We start from the raw sequence: 14,706 nt of genomic DNA, 5'->3' as shown, positions 1-14,706 counted from the left end.
AGCCTAAGATGTTCGCTCGGTCCAGGAAAACCACATGAAGATCTCTTCCCTCTTTTTTGGCGACTTGGATCTAATGTCAGATGACGCTAGTGTGTTCTATGGATCCGGAAAAGCCAGGTATTCCTGCTTTCTGGATTGACGTGTCAATCAGGTTGTTACCTCGCAGGTATTCTGCTAGCCTACGAGCAAGCACACTGAAAAAAATGTTCCCTTCGACATTAAGAAGGCTGATCTGTCGGAACTGCCCAATCTCTGAAGTCCTTCTCCTTTGGGATAAGAATGCCTCCAGCTCTACGCCAGTCAGTTGGTATCTCCCTCTTCTGCCATATGACCCTCATCAACCTGCAGATGAACCCCAGGTCATCTGATGTGTTATTGATGTTATGATGTTGTGCTATTGATTGCCTGTATGGAACTCCATTGGGACCAGGAGCTAATGCAGCCCTTGCTCTACGCAGAATATGGATTACCTCACCCCACCTGGGTCGACTGACATCCAGTTCATGCTCTGGTGGATCGATTGGTGGCATATCCGGTGGCAGCATAACTTCTTCATGACAGCGGTCATCTGTGCAGGAATTTTTCAGGTGTTCTTCCAGAATGGCTTTTGTCACAGAGAGACTTCCGCTTTTCTCCTTTGCAAATCTGAAGGGATCTTTATAAATGAATGAAATTGGATTAATCTACTCCAAATAAATTAATCATTGCTGACAATAAAAAAAAATACATCACGCAGTCTTACTTTAATGATGTAAGGCCCAGGTGTCAAACTCACAGCCCCGGGGCCGCAGCCACCCTCCACATGATTTTAGTGGCCCGCCACGGTGAATCATGTGTGTCAGCTTGCGTGATTCTTGTTAAAATCTGTCCAAAAATGAAAAAGCCATTACCCTTGATTTCTGATTCCAAAACTAGTTCATAAATTTTATGTGTAAATATGATGATCTGATGAAAGGTTTTTATGGTTTCAGTCATAACAGCCCTCTAAGGGAAATCGTAACTACAATGTAACTAATCTACTTTATATGTTGATCCAAGAGTGTGAGAGTTTACGTCACATAATCTCTGGTATATTACTCAAATATGAACAAATACGCTACTCGCACAAATATTCAAATATTTTACTTTTGGGTGTAATCTCTGGATGAACCTGAAATGCACTGTAACCTTTACAACTGGACTTAATTTGAACTTCACTATAATTTTAAATACATGGCGAACTGTTCAATGTTTTATTGAATGGACCTATGCTAATAAAGTGAAAGTTGTTCTCCTGCAATGTATAAAGCAGTGATAATAATGAAATTAAACTCAGAGAAGATACTTTCCCTCACTTACCTTCGGACATACAGCCTTGTGTTTGTTGATATTGTCCACATTTAGTTGTACGTGCGGTCTTCCGCAAGCCGTCATCCATCGTAGACACTTTGTTAACTGTGTTTTAAGCTTTGGAAAATGAATCAACAGGGCCCTTTGTTACCAAGCAGGATATCTTTCATCAGAATTGCACGTTCCCCAACCGCATCTGAGGACCATTTCTTCATAAGATTAACTTTTCCAAGCGCACGCTACTGACAACCAGCATTACTTGTGGGACAATATGGCGAGAGGGCCCTGTCAAGGGAGGTGTTAAGACAATGCACCTATCTGATTGGATATTATTATACGAGTGATTGACAGGTCAGAAAGGTCCATTGAATTTACCTAAAAAAAACCAACTAAATTATTTGCAGCAGGGAGGCTTGTAACTTAAAGTGGTTTGACAGTGCATTTGCTGAAATTAAATTATCAGCCCAAATTTTCATCACAACAGTCAATTAGAATCGCAAAGTCTATCTGGAGTTTTTCTTTGGGTTGGAATGATGAGCAGGTTTTGCTGTCCAAAGTCAAGATAGTTACAAAACGTTTTCACTCAAAAAGGGCTGGTGTGAGAAGTTTGACTGATTACAAAATGTTGTTCCATCATGTGAGAGAAAATGAAATTCAGTTGTGGCTCAGTAGGTTGAGCGAGTCATCCACTAACCAAAGGGTTGCTGGTTTGAATTTGGCCTCATGCTATTGAAGTGTTCTTAGACATGACACTTAATCCTAAATTCCCTCCAGGTTATAATGAAAGAAATTGAATATAACATAAAATATGAACATAAGAAGCTGTTCTCCAATGACGTACCTGCCAAACATAGGTCATGATCACACTGTGAATTTAGTTTATTCATGCTAACCAAGCATTGACTGGGAATCTAGCCTCAGAGGGATAACTTTTTGAGCATTTTACCGTGCTGTTTAGCACATCTGCCTCACAGCTCTGACGACTCAGGTTCAAATCCCGGCTCTACCTGTGTGGAGTTTGCATGTTCTCCCCATGCCTGTGTGAGTTCTCTCCAGGTACTCCGCTTTCCTCCCTCATCCGCAAAACGCTTTGAAGACTCTAAATTCCCTGTAGGTGTGAATGGGAGTGCGAATGGCTGGGGTAGGGTCCAGCAATCTCGCGACCCTGGTGAGGATAAGCGGCTCAGAAAATGGATGGATGGATGGATGGATGGATAAATGACCAAGTTAACTTTTAACTAACCTGCCATTGATGTCTACTTAATGGTACCATGGATCCTGACATAGTTGCACCCAACACCTGGACTGGACAAAATCAATTAAAAAAAAATCCTTTTCAAATGTCTTTTTTCTTTTTGGGGGAGGAACTAAGCCCAGGAACTTGTAGTGGGGTTTCAAAGCAAATATAATGGGTTTGATATTCAAACAAGTCCTCTTAATCATGCGATCCACATTTTGACGTCATCACATCAAAATAACACCCAAGTGATCAATACTATCTTGCCATTGCCAGTTTTCAAATAGGATCTCCTCAGAGGGAAATAACGACTGATCTTAGAGTGTCACAGGGTATCATCAACATATTATCTTGATGATACGCTGTGACACTCTAAGATCAGTACTATATTATAGTAACAGATACAAAATACAGAGAGACCGACTGGAAGAGTCACGGAAGGGTAGGGGAGTGGACACCCTTTGAAACTTTTCTTGTGATTTTGGCCACTTGGCTCCTTGTTTGAGGACAGCAAGCCATGTGAAAAGAAACTCTGAACATACATTCAAAAGTTTTGAGAACGTCAAATGAAGTTGACCTCTAAAGGTTGTAGTGAGTAATGTACTGTAGGAAGTCATTTTGAATAATTTAGAACAATAACTGGCTATTCCTTCATGTGCACATATCTTACACTGGGTGAAAATGTTTTACAATTTTTTTTTCTGAACTGCACTTTAAGAAAAAAAGGTTACTTCCACAATTATTGTTTCGATGGAAAGGTGGACCGTTACAATCCGACCACTGGCACAACCGGATCCGCCTGCAAGTGTCGGTCCTGCCGAAGCGGCGCTCTCGGGCCGCTCTCCCCGACTGCGCTCACCAGAAAAAAACCTGCCTCTGCTCCCTCATAAACACACAGAATCGCACACATTCCCACACGTGACCCGTGTGACGTCAGCAGAGGGGATTTCCCGTAGCATATAAGAGCGAGCGTCAGGCGGCCACTCCAAATGCGGTGTCACCGTGGGACTGCCTCGCCTCGCCTGGTCTCGCCTCGCTGCGGTTCACATCCCTCTCTTTTTTGGCGGTCTCCTCCGTCTACCTCTAACTCGCCATATTTCCGATGTGTCGTCGCCAGTTGGATGCAGACTTCATCATGCCGGCCGGCGACATCGCGTTAAGCGCGTGCATGCAAATGCTACACAACATTGCTAAATAGGCAAATCTGCAGCAATTTTAATCTCCAGTCTCATTTGAAGAAAGCTGTTGAGTTCCGATTTAAAGAGAAAAGGCATCTACTTCTACCTGGCGACAGATCTGTGAAAAACATTTTCTTGTTGTGGCGCTGTCTTTGGCGATCATGTGCGCTCACTCGAGTTCGGTTTGTAAAGGTACACGATATGACACTGCGTTCTTATTGCAGTTCATCAAATCGGAAACAGGTTACAGAATATTTATATACACCTGGTGATCTATAATCTTTGGACCATTGTAATCTGTATATTTATCTTTTCTTTATTTTGCGTGGTTTGAGTCAGCATGAGTAATGAGTAATGCTGCTTTTTGAAAGGCTCTCTGCATTTGTGTATTCATGTGTGTGTGTGTGTACTGTGTAGTCCAGTCCAGTCCAGTTATTGCAGGCAGCCCTGACACAGATGGTGCTTGATACCACATACCAGAGGCATTGTTTTGGGAAGGTGAGCTTGAAGAGATAATTGACAGGAGACATAGAGATTACCCATTACACCCCCTCCCACACACACACAACCCCTCCCTGCCCACATTCACACGCACACCTTCCTGCCCACCTTTCCGTCAGCCTCTCCTTTACGGTGCTGAACAACGCACAGTCAGTGACCTTTTCCCTTTTTTTTTCTTTATTTTAACCTTTTTTTTCTTTTTAAACTAGCGTTCATTCCTCTCTGTAGCTGGACTCCCTTGCGCTCCTTCAGTTTCACCCTAGCAGCAAAGCCCAGCTTGGCTTCTGATTGGTGGACAGGCTGCTTTTGTGCGCTATGTGTAATGTGACAGCTAATGTGTGTGTGTGTGTGCGCTTATGTACATATATGTGACATATATTTGTTCAGCAATGTGTATGTTCAAAGTGAAAAGAGGTGGAGGCGGCCGTTGAGATGACGTTCCAATTCTGAGTGCAAAAAAGGAGAAATAAAACACAGCGTGTGTGCATTTGTGTATGTGCAGAGTAGACTTAATGGTGTACTAGCAGAAGGGATTGAAAGCAGGGGAGGTGGGGTAGAGTGAGAGAGCAAGGGGCAGAGGGAAAGAGAGCGAGCGTGTGTACGAGGGCTATGGCAAAAGCAGATTAAAAACACAAGATGGCTTCCTGAATGAGCTGCTGGAACACAGAACGGGAAGAGAGGGAGGGAGAGAGAGAGAGAGGGAGAAGAGAGAAAAACTGAAAGAAGATACTGTAAGAGAAAGAAAAAGAAGAAAGGTCTAGAGGGATAGAGGTGAAGACGAGGGGGAGCTGGAGTCTTGGCTCCCGTCTGATGGGGATTCTGCAAACGGACGAAGGAATACAAAGCAAGGCAGCTGTGAGACTTGGAGGGTAAATATTCATCACTATAGATCCACTGTTTGAGGATTGATAGGTGGGTGGCGGTAAATGAAGGGGGGAGCAGTGGTTGGCGGGACTGGGGGAGCGTCTCGGGACAAAACACATCAATGTATCGCTGTGTAGACGGGGGGTAGCCTGTGGTAAATGACATAGTGCTTTTGTTTTAACTGTAACTGGCCCCACTGTGAGGACTGCTCAATCTGCTCCGGACTAATTCAGTGACATTTATGTGTTGTGCAGTGGTCGAATGCATGAAACGAGATGCCGGCACCAGAGATATCCCCACAATTGCACATTTAAAATGAGCAACATGCCAGGAAAGGGAAATACCGGCTTGTTAGAGCCCACATCGGGGATGATACATTTGTGCGCTGTTCGATGACAGGAATGACAATGATTTATTTAGGTTGACAGATTTGGATGTTCTAAGAAATAAAGCTACTCCGCTTGATGGCAGGTGGTTTTGAATTGCCCCCTGTCGCATTATTCTATTGATTGTTATTCTCTCCCTCCCTCCCATTCCTCTGTTCTTCTACCCCCCCCCTCCCCCCTGTGTTCTAAATGGCTTGAAAGGTGCAATATTTAGAAGACAACAGTGGAGGCTGTTTGGGGCACCCTCAAGTGGCAACTGAGGTAAGAAAGGACGTCGAGTTTTGTTGCCCCTGCTCGTGTGTCACTGACATGTCAGCTGCTGGTTCGTTAGCTCATTCAAGTGTTATAGAGGTGTAAATGTGGTCATTTGTGCACAGCAACGACAGCATGAACATTTATTGGTTTGTATGTGTGTTCTCACCCTTTTTTTGTACTTGTGCAGCCTAATGCATATGCAAATAGAAACGTAGGACGGCAAACAATTCCCGTCCAGTTCGCTCTTGTGTAATATGTCATGTTATCTTCCTGACTAAAACGGGGTCATGCTATGTTGGCCAAAAGATCATCAAGGTGTGGAATACACCTGTTGGTATCTGTGCTTTCCATATCTGATTTCCATTCCTTCCAAGTGGCCTTATAAGACGTTGAGTTCCATCTGCAAGCCGTTGTGAGCCTTAGTGATGAGTAGCGGCATCCTCAGTTTAAAGCGTCCCACGCTGCCCGCTGATTGGTGCCAGCGCCAGGCATGTGTAGATACAAGAGGCCGAGGAGAGAAGGAGGGAAGAGGAGGAGGAAGCCTACATTCTGGCTCAGGAGCCGGGAGGGGGCGCGGCATACTTCCGAGCGTAGGTTCTGGAGTCAAATGAGGTAAAGGGAGGAAAAGTTAGTGGGTCACGCATGCGCACTGCTGTGTTTGTAAAGCTTACCAAATTGCAGCGCGCCACTGCTGAGATCCGCCGTTCCGGCACCGCTCTTCACGTGTGGTTTTTGCGGACATGAGGTGTTCAGACGGATCACTGTTAAGAACAAAGCAACCAAGTTGTCGAAAAAAACGTTCTTGGAAAAAGAGACCGCCATCATGTGGACAATCATGCGCACGCATATGCTGGACTGCACCCCATAAACTCGGAAGATTCATATTTGTAGTATGTAAATTTATTATATCTGATTACGCTCAAAATAAGACTCATCACCTCAACAGTAACTTATTTTTGGACAATTTTCACTTAGTTTAACCAAATTTTTTTCTTTACATACTATAAGTCCCCCACAAATTGTCAGTCCCTTTTTTTTTTCTTTCTTATAGGGAATTTCTTTTCTTATTTTTCTCAGATTAGTTTCAACACGAAATGGGAAAATTTTCCTGGTCAGCTTTTGAGTTTTAATAGTGTGTACATCATCACCTGTGTTGAACTGGACTCCATTATAGTAAGACTGGTCTGCATATGTGTGTATATTGGTATATATATATATATATATATATATATATATATATCCATCCTTTATCTGAGCCGCTTTTCCTCACGAGGGATTTGGAGTGCTGGAGTCAATCCCAAGTATCTTCGGGCAGGAGGCAGGGAACACTATGAACTGGTTGCCAGCCAATCGAAGGACAAATGGAGTCAGACAAGAGACACACAGAATCACACCTAGGGGCAATTTAGAGTGTCCAATTAATGCATGACTTTGAGATGTGTGACGAAACCAGAGTGCCTGGAGAAAACCAACGCAGGCACAGGGAGAACATGCAAACTCCACACAGGCAGGGTCGGGATTTGAACTCTTGCCCTCAGAACTGTCAGGCCAACGCTCTCCAGCTGCCCCACTGCATCACCCTAGTATATACAGTATTTGAATAATTGAAGTAATATATGAATATCCCCTCTTAATGATACATTGCACTTCTGAGAACACTCTGCTCACTATCATTTGTATTTTCTTGCTTCATTGCTTTCCGGAGCACCTTTCATTGATGGTTACGGTTACTGCGCTCGTCAGAGGTTCAGTTTAGTTTATCTTGTGAAGATCTGTTTTTTTGTAAGACTGCTGTCTGCATACCATATGCCAAATATTACTTCAAACATGATTATTCACATAACGGCTTATGCATTGACTATTCTTACTCTTAGTAAATGCTTGAGCATTTTCTTTCATTGCTGCTCTTAAGTTAGCAAGTTTAATGAAGTGGTTATTAGTACAACAACAGCTTACAAGATGCTTAGTTTTCATTCTCCTGCATAGGATTTCCTTTTGGTGTGAAAGATGTTTAAAATTTAGTGTTTTGAGTGTGTGTGTGTAAACAGAGAGACAGAGAGAGAGAGAGAGAGGAGAGAGAGAGAGAGAGAGAGAGAGAGAGAGAGAGAGAGAGAGAGAGAGAGAGAGAGAGAGAGAGGAGAGAGAGAGAGAGGAGAGAGAGAGAAAGAGAGAGAGAGAGAAAGAGAGAGAGCAGTTAGAGCATGTGCTAATCACGTTTAGCCTTGCGTGGAATCCCCAGACTGGTACACAAAGGGTTAATACCGACCTAGTTTCCAGGACAACATTAAGTGTATGACGACATTACTGCTTTAATTTTAGGTCAGGTACAGCGGCCATTGGTGGTCACGTATGCCCTCGTGTATATGTGTGTGTGTAGTTGTGTAGGAAGTGGTTTGGTATGTCATACAGACTCAGGAAGTGGAAGGTTTGACAACACAAGTCTGTCATTCAGTTTTGCTCTGGTTACTGTTTCAGAAAAGAACAGCTATTAGACTACTTTCCAAGACATTTTGGGACTACTGGCCATTATTTTATCTACAGGAAATGGAAGAAATATGGAATGGTATTATTCTTAACTCCTCTGGGAGAACATACTTTACAAATTAGGAGTTTATCTGTTTGGGTAGGACAGGCAGGAGAATACTTGATGGTAGGAAAGGGGAGAAGGAGACTTGGTGGTGGAATACCAAAATACAGGAAGTCATCAAGGAAAGAGATTAGCAAAGAAGAAGTGGGACACAGAGGACTGAGGAAAGGCAAGAGGAATTCTTTGAGATGGGACGTAGGGCAAACGTAGAGATTGCGAAGGCTAAATAAGAGGCATATGATGATATGTACACCAGGTTGGACACGTAACAAGGAGAAAAGGATCTGTACAAAAGGATAGAGACGGGAAGGATTTGCAGCAGGTAAGGGTGATTAAGGATGGAGATGGAAATGTGTTGACTGGTGCCAGTAGTGTGCTAAATGGATGGAAAGAATACTTCGAGAAGTTGATGAATGAAGAAAATGAGAGAGAAGGAAAAGTAGAAGAGGCAAGTGTAAAGGACCAGGAAGGTTGGATGGTTTGGACATGTTCAGAGGCGAGAGATAGACTATATTGGTAGAAAGGTGCTGAGGATGGAGCTGCCAGGCAAAAGAGCGAGAGGAAGACCAAAGAGAAGGTTGATGGATGTTGGGAGGGAAGACATAAGGTTTGGTGTTAGAGAGGAAGATGCAAGAGCTAGGCTTAGATGGAAAAAAATATATAAGATAGTGACACACAACAAAACATCATTAGTCCAAGTGGAAGTTTATTTAATGTCACATTTTTAAAAAGCTGACCTTCTTTCAACAATTTGTATTCTCAAAACAGTGATCATAATGTTCTTGAAAACATTCCTTAGATACTGTACATTGGTATTCTACACAATGGAAAAAAGTCACTATTTCTTTTACATTAACAAATAAAACTGTTTAAAAGTGTTTTCCAAACCTTTGAATGCCATATCAGTCAACATGCGTTTCATGCCCCAACGTTACCTGGGTTACAATACGATAGTGTTTTAGTGATGTCGTGTCGGCATTGTTGCTACCCTGTTGTCTGTGTTTGATGGAAGGGAAAATAATTTGTCAGCTGCATGATGCCGCAGTTAATAAAAAATGTATGGAAAGAAAAGTGGGTGGAGAGCTCAGCTGTTGCTCCGACTCTTTAACTCTCACATGACCGCCAGCAGCGCTGCTGCTCCCACTGGGTGTGCGTTTCATACTTGAATCCCGCACTGCGAGCTTTTATGTCATGCAGCTCTGCAGCTGTTCGACTTTCCATCACACACACACACAAACCTATTAAAACACGCGCCAAATGATTGATTGGTGAAGCAACAAAAGCAGAGTAAGGATGTGACTGTCAAATAGAGGACATTATAAAGTGATTTCAAATATCAGCATTGATCCTGTTTCTAAAAAGTGCTCAGCAACATTAGTTCATCTGAAAATCTGCATTATTTGGATTTCATGCCGCGATTATACATGGTGTAATCAAGGTGGGGCACTGGCCCTTTAAAACCGGCTCCGCCTGACTAGACATATGGAGAGCTAATCTTAGCTCAAGTCCTGAGAGAGAAAAGGATGGCAAGCAGCCACCATGCAGTAGTGAATAGGTTTGTCTCTGTTCTTCCCTCTTTAGACGTTCCTCATTGATGACCCTATCTGTCTAATACAGATCAGAAAATATATTTCCTGACTGTGCAAAGTAAAGCTACCCATGTTGATGACATTCTCCTGACTTTGTACACATTAGCTGGCAGGTAGTACGCGCTGTTTTGTTCCACTTTAGCAACCTTTATATTTTTCTTGTTTTCAAGCTGCCCAGGTCTATTCATTGTTGCCAGGTGTTGCTGTGTCTCACACATGTGGTGTATTAATTAAATTCTTAACATTTTACAAACAAGCACAAAGAGACTTCCTTTAAAAAAAAGACAAGCGTCCATGCTGTTCATGGTGCCTTCCAGACACCCCCCCCCCCGGTCACCCCCACCTTTTCCATTTTTTTCTGCCTCCCTCCCAAACCACGCCTCCTTTCTCTTTGTGCAGATTTCTGGGAGGGGAGGGGGGCCTTCCCCAGCTCGGCTTCTCGTGCTGACTTGCACGTGCCGAATGTCGGGAGGTGCTGTATTACTCAGTCTGGATACCCAACACGAAATGCACTGATCTAGAACCATCCCACAAAAACAACAACGACCAATTACAAAAGAAAGTGTCTGAAGAATAAAATATAGTTTATTCAACAAGTCATGCGACATATTCACAAAGCATATGTACTGCATGCATTAGTACTGAAAATCTGACATACAGTTAATACATACAGACCTTCCCAAAAACTGAATATCTTTGAATATCATCATCAATATGATCATGTCATTGTGGTGGAACGGTTGAGTGTCTCGTTAGAGCGTTGGCCTTACAGTTCTGAGGACTGGGATTCAAATCCCAGGCTAGCCCGTGTGGAGTTTGCAGGTTCTCCCCATACCTGGGTGTGTTTTCTTCCGGCACGCTGGTTTCCTCCCACATTCCAATAGCATGTATTAACTGGACACTCTAAATTTCCCCTAAGTGTGATTGTAAGCGCGACACTTGTCTGTCTCCATGTGCCCTAGGATTGCATGGCAACCAGTTCAGGGTATGCCTGCCTCCTGCCTGAAGTTAGCTGGTGTAGGCCCCAGCACTACTGCGACTCTTGTGAGGACAAGCAGAATGGAAAATGAAGGAATGAAAAGTTTAAGTATTTTTATAAATGAACAATTTCAAGTATTTATTTGTTTTTGTTTGTTTGTTTTCCATAGTTTCGGCTTCTAGCTCATAAAGCCCAGAAAATCAGGAACTCAAAAAACTGAAATAGCATCAAAAAATCTGAACAAATTTTGCTGGCCATAAATGTTTTAAATTGTCATGTTACTAAACTCACAGCACATTCACAGGTTTCCCAAGGTGGCATTAAATTGCTTCAGCTAGGTTCTTTTGTTTCAGTTTGGTTCAATATGAGTAAGACTTGAGAACTGGCTAGAAGACCATCATTGAACCCTCCATTGGATGGGTGAGCCACAAAGGCTCATGGCTAAGGAAGCTGGCAGTTCTCAGAGTGCTGTGTCCAAGCATATCAATTGAAAATGGACCTTTCCGACCTGTCAATCACTCATACAATAATAGCCAATCAGATAGCCACATTGTTTTAACCCCTGGCTTGACACTTGACTCTTGGAAAAGTTAATGTTACGAAGAAAATGGTCCTCAGATGCGCTTGGGGAACGTGCAGTTCTGATGAAAGATAGTTATCCTGCTAGGGAACAAGGGGCCCAGTTGATTCTTTTTCCAAAACCTAAAACACAGTTAACGAAGTGTCGATGATGGATTAAGGCTTGCGGAAGAGCCCACATACAACTAAATGTGGACAATATCAACAAACACAAGTCTGTATGTTCGAAGGTAAGTGAGGGAGCAGTATCTTCTCTGAGTTTGATTGTATTATTATCACTGCTTTATACATTGCAGGAGAACAACTTTCAATTTGTTAGTGTATCACTGACCTGCTGAATGAAGTGTGTAATGTTTTATGCCGAAGAGTCGGGTTAGGGCTACGTAAATGCGCCATGTCATGCAAGAGAAATGTCTATTTGCCTTTGGGTATCACATCAGACTTTTAAGACAAGGCGGTGGGTTCCATTACGAGCCAAGTCAAATGAATACACCCACTCACTTGTAAAGACTACAATGACATTACTCGTGATCTTTCCAAGTAAAAAGTACTCACCCTGCTTTACATGCACAGTACGATTCCACTATTTTATCCTGTTGGATTTCAATATCAAGTTTGTGAGATGTCAAACTATTTTCCATCAATCGCTAACATTTCGCCGTAACTCCGACATTGCGTCCTGCTCCGTCCAAAATCTTAATTCTGTGTACATATCCTTGCATGAAATAGTTTAGACCTCTCTGTAGAACTCTCCTAGACAAGTCTGACGCATTTGGCTAAAAACATATCCCAATATTATCTGGAATACGCGATAGAGAATCAACTTCAAACATATTCTGTTCAATCGCCATTTCGTAAGCTTGTGGGACATGGGTAAGGGGGCGGAGCTTAAGATCGCCATCGGAAAAGTTCATTGAGTGGAAAGACAACGTGTGACTTAGATGATCCACCAGCAAAAGAGAATGGGGGTCTTCAGTGGATTATCAAACAGAGGAGATTCAAGGATCTAGCAGAGATCCAAAAAGACTGGAATGAGACAGGAGTCACACCTTCAAAAATCATCACATTCAGTCACATCTGGGAGATGGACTATAATTGTTGGGTTCCTCCGTTCTGTGCCAATGTAGGAAGGGTATCAACTGGGCCAAGAAGAAGTACTGGCCAGTGGTCCCTCCCTCCCTCCCTCCCTCCCTTCCTTCCTTCCTTCCTTCCTTCCTTCCTTCCTTCCTTCCTTCCTTTTTCTGAGCCATTGATTCTCACAAGGGTCACGGGAGACCTGGAGCAAATCCCAGCTGTCATTGGGCAGGAGGCAGGGTAGACCCTGAACTGGTCGCCAGCCAATCGCAGGGCACATCGAGACAAACAGCCGCACTCACAATCACACCTAGGGGCAATTTGGAGTGTCCAATTAATGTTGCATCTTTTTGGTGTGGGAGGAAACCAAATTGCCTGGAGAAAACCCACGCAGGCATGGGGAGAACATCCAAACGCCACACAGCTGGGGCTGAGATTTGAACTCTAGCCCCCAGAAATGTGAGGCTAAAACCCTAATTAGCTGCCCACTGTGACAAATATTTTTCCATGAGAAATACTTGTTATTAATAATCATGATTAGAGTGTTATAATAACATTGCAATAAAATAACGATTATTTGGATGAAAATGGTAACTTGAAATTGTGTTAATATTATTGAACATGCTAGGGGGAAAAAATTGTGCATTTTTATTTCCCAAGGTGATTTACCTATGCTCTCTTGCCTTTCACTTTTATGCTGCATTCAGACCAGATGCAATTTGGACTAAACACACATGAGGTGAATATTTGTGATTACACATAAAATCAATGCAGTTCGCATGAATAGGTGAAATGAGGCCCTGCTGAAGAATACCGTTGTCAGAACAGCATTAAGTGTGGCACAAATAAAGCAACTGTGTGTTCAGTGTGTACAAAATACTTCAATGAACAACGCGAGGCAAAAGTTTGGTTCTCCTCTGGTGTGAATGCGGAATTAGAGAAAAAGTTTATTGATGGCTCCATGGTCAAAATATCCATTAAAGTAATGTGTGCCGGGACCGTGGGACACATGTAGAGCGTTGGCGCCACAGTTCTGAAGACCAGGGTTCAAAACCCAGCCCCACGTGTGTGGAGTCTGCATGTTCTCCTGTGTGGGTTTTCTCCAGGCATGGCGGTTTCCTCTCACATCCCAAAAACATGCATTCATTGAAGACTCGAAATTGCCCCTAGTACTCCTTATGAGCATAATAAGTAGCTGTAGTGTATCTCAGCAGACATTACAAACAATTTAGAGTTTTTCTATTTCTCCAAGAAGGATGTTTTTGGGCATGGGAGGAAAGCCCACACGAGGATAGAGAGAATGTACAAAGTCCGTACAGAGATCCCACAGAAATTCAAACCAAGATCAAATGTGATGTAGCTGTAATAATGCTTGGAGAGTTGTAAGATGTCGTTTTGACACTGTTAATTACAGCAAGTCTAAAATCAATTTATATCTGTACACTCATTGGTTGTTTTGAAAATCATTGATGATGTAAAGTTTGCTTTATAGACATTCCACAACAGCCCAAATCAATCGTAAAAAGTTGAAAAGGAATATGTTATTATTGCCAACGGTAACTGTAAACTTCTCAGCCCAACTATATTTGCTGTGTACACCCGCGCTGCCACTGGTCCCACCCCCCAATAAACTCACTGACCCCAGTGAACAATCTAATACAGTATGCATACGAGCGTGCGTGTGTGCAGTCATGTGCGTGGAAAACAAGCAAGACGGGGGAGAATCACTCACTGGCCCTGCAAATAGTTTTCTTGCATTTGCAGCAGCATTTCGCTTTAGTCCGTAGCCGTGCCTCTAATGAGAAACAGGTGCCGAAAGAAAAGCGAGAAGGTAAAAGAAATGGAGCAAAAAGCAAAAGCAGAGTGAGGGGGTTGGGGAGAGAGTCAGATCAGATGACCTTGACTCCATTAGACTTCAGGGCAATGAGGCTTGTTTTGTGGGGGAGGAGGATTGTCTATGGAGGTCAATGGAATCCGAAATAGAGAAAAGAGGATTCAGCTGAAGCTGTACGATTCAACCTGACTCAGATGCCCATGTGAAGTTTTATTGCCTACAAAGAAAAGATAACCGTTTAAGTTAGCATAGTCCAAAGTAATCTAAAACGTAAGCAATTTTAATGGGTGATGTGATAGCTAGGAAACTAAGAA

The 14,706-nt window shown here is 42.9% G+C and overlaps 1 protein-coding gene across 1 annotated transcript in view; it reads left to right on the top strand.

The window, feature by feature from the left end:
* The first annotated feature begins 5,026 nt into the window (after positions 1-5,026).
* The window catches only part of tet3 (tet methylcytosine dioxygenase 3), a 43,443-nt gene continuing 33,763 nt past the window's right edge, over positions 5,027-14,706 (top strand). Inside the window, exons 1-2 of the mRNA XM_061817734.1 lie at positions 5,027-5,114; positions 5,697-5,756. The gene's annotated coding sequence lies outside the window, so the exon portion shown is untranslated. The remainder of the gene's footprint in view (positions 5,115-5,696; positions 5,757-14,706) is intronic.

This window comes from Syngnathoides biaculeatus, chromosome 4 (assembly GCF_019802595.1).
Source record: "Syngnathoides biaculeatus isolate LvHL_M chromosome 4, ASM1980259v1, whole genome shotgun sequence".
Taxonomy (NCBI): Eukaryota; Metazoa; Chordata; class Actinopteri; order Syngnathiformes; family Syngnathidae; genus Syngnathoides; species Syngnathoides biaculeatus.
The sequence above is the reverse complement of the archived record's forward strand: the minus strand, read 5'-3'. Positions and strand labels throughout refer to the sequence as shown.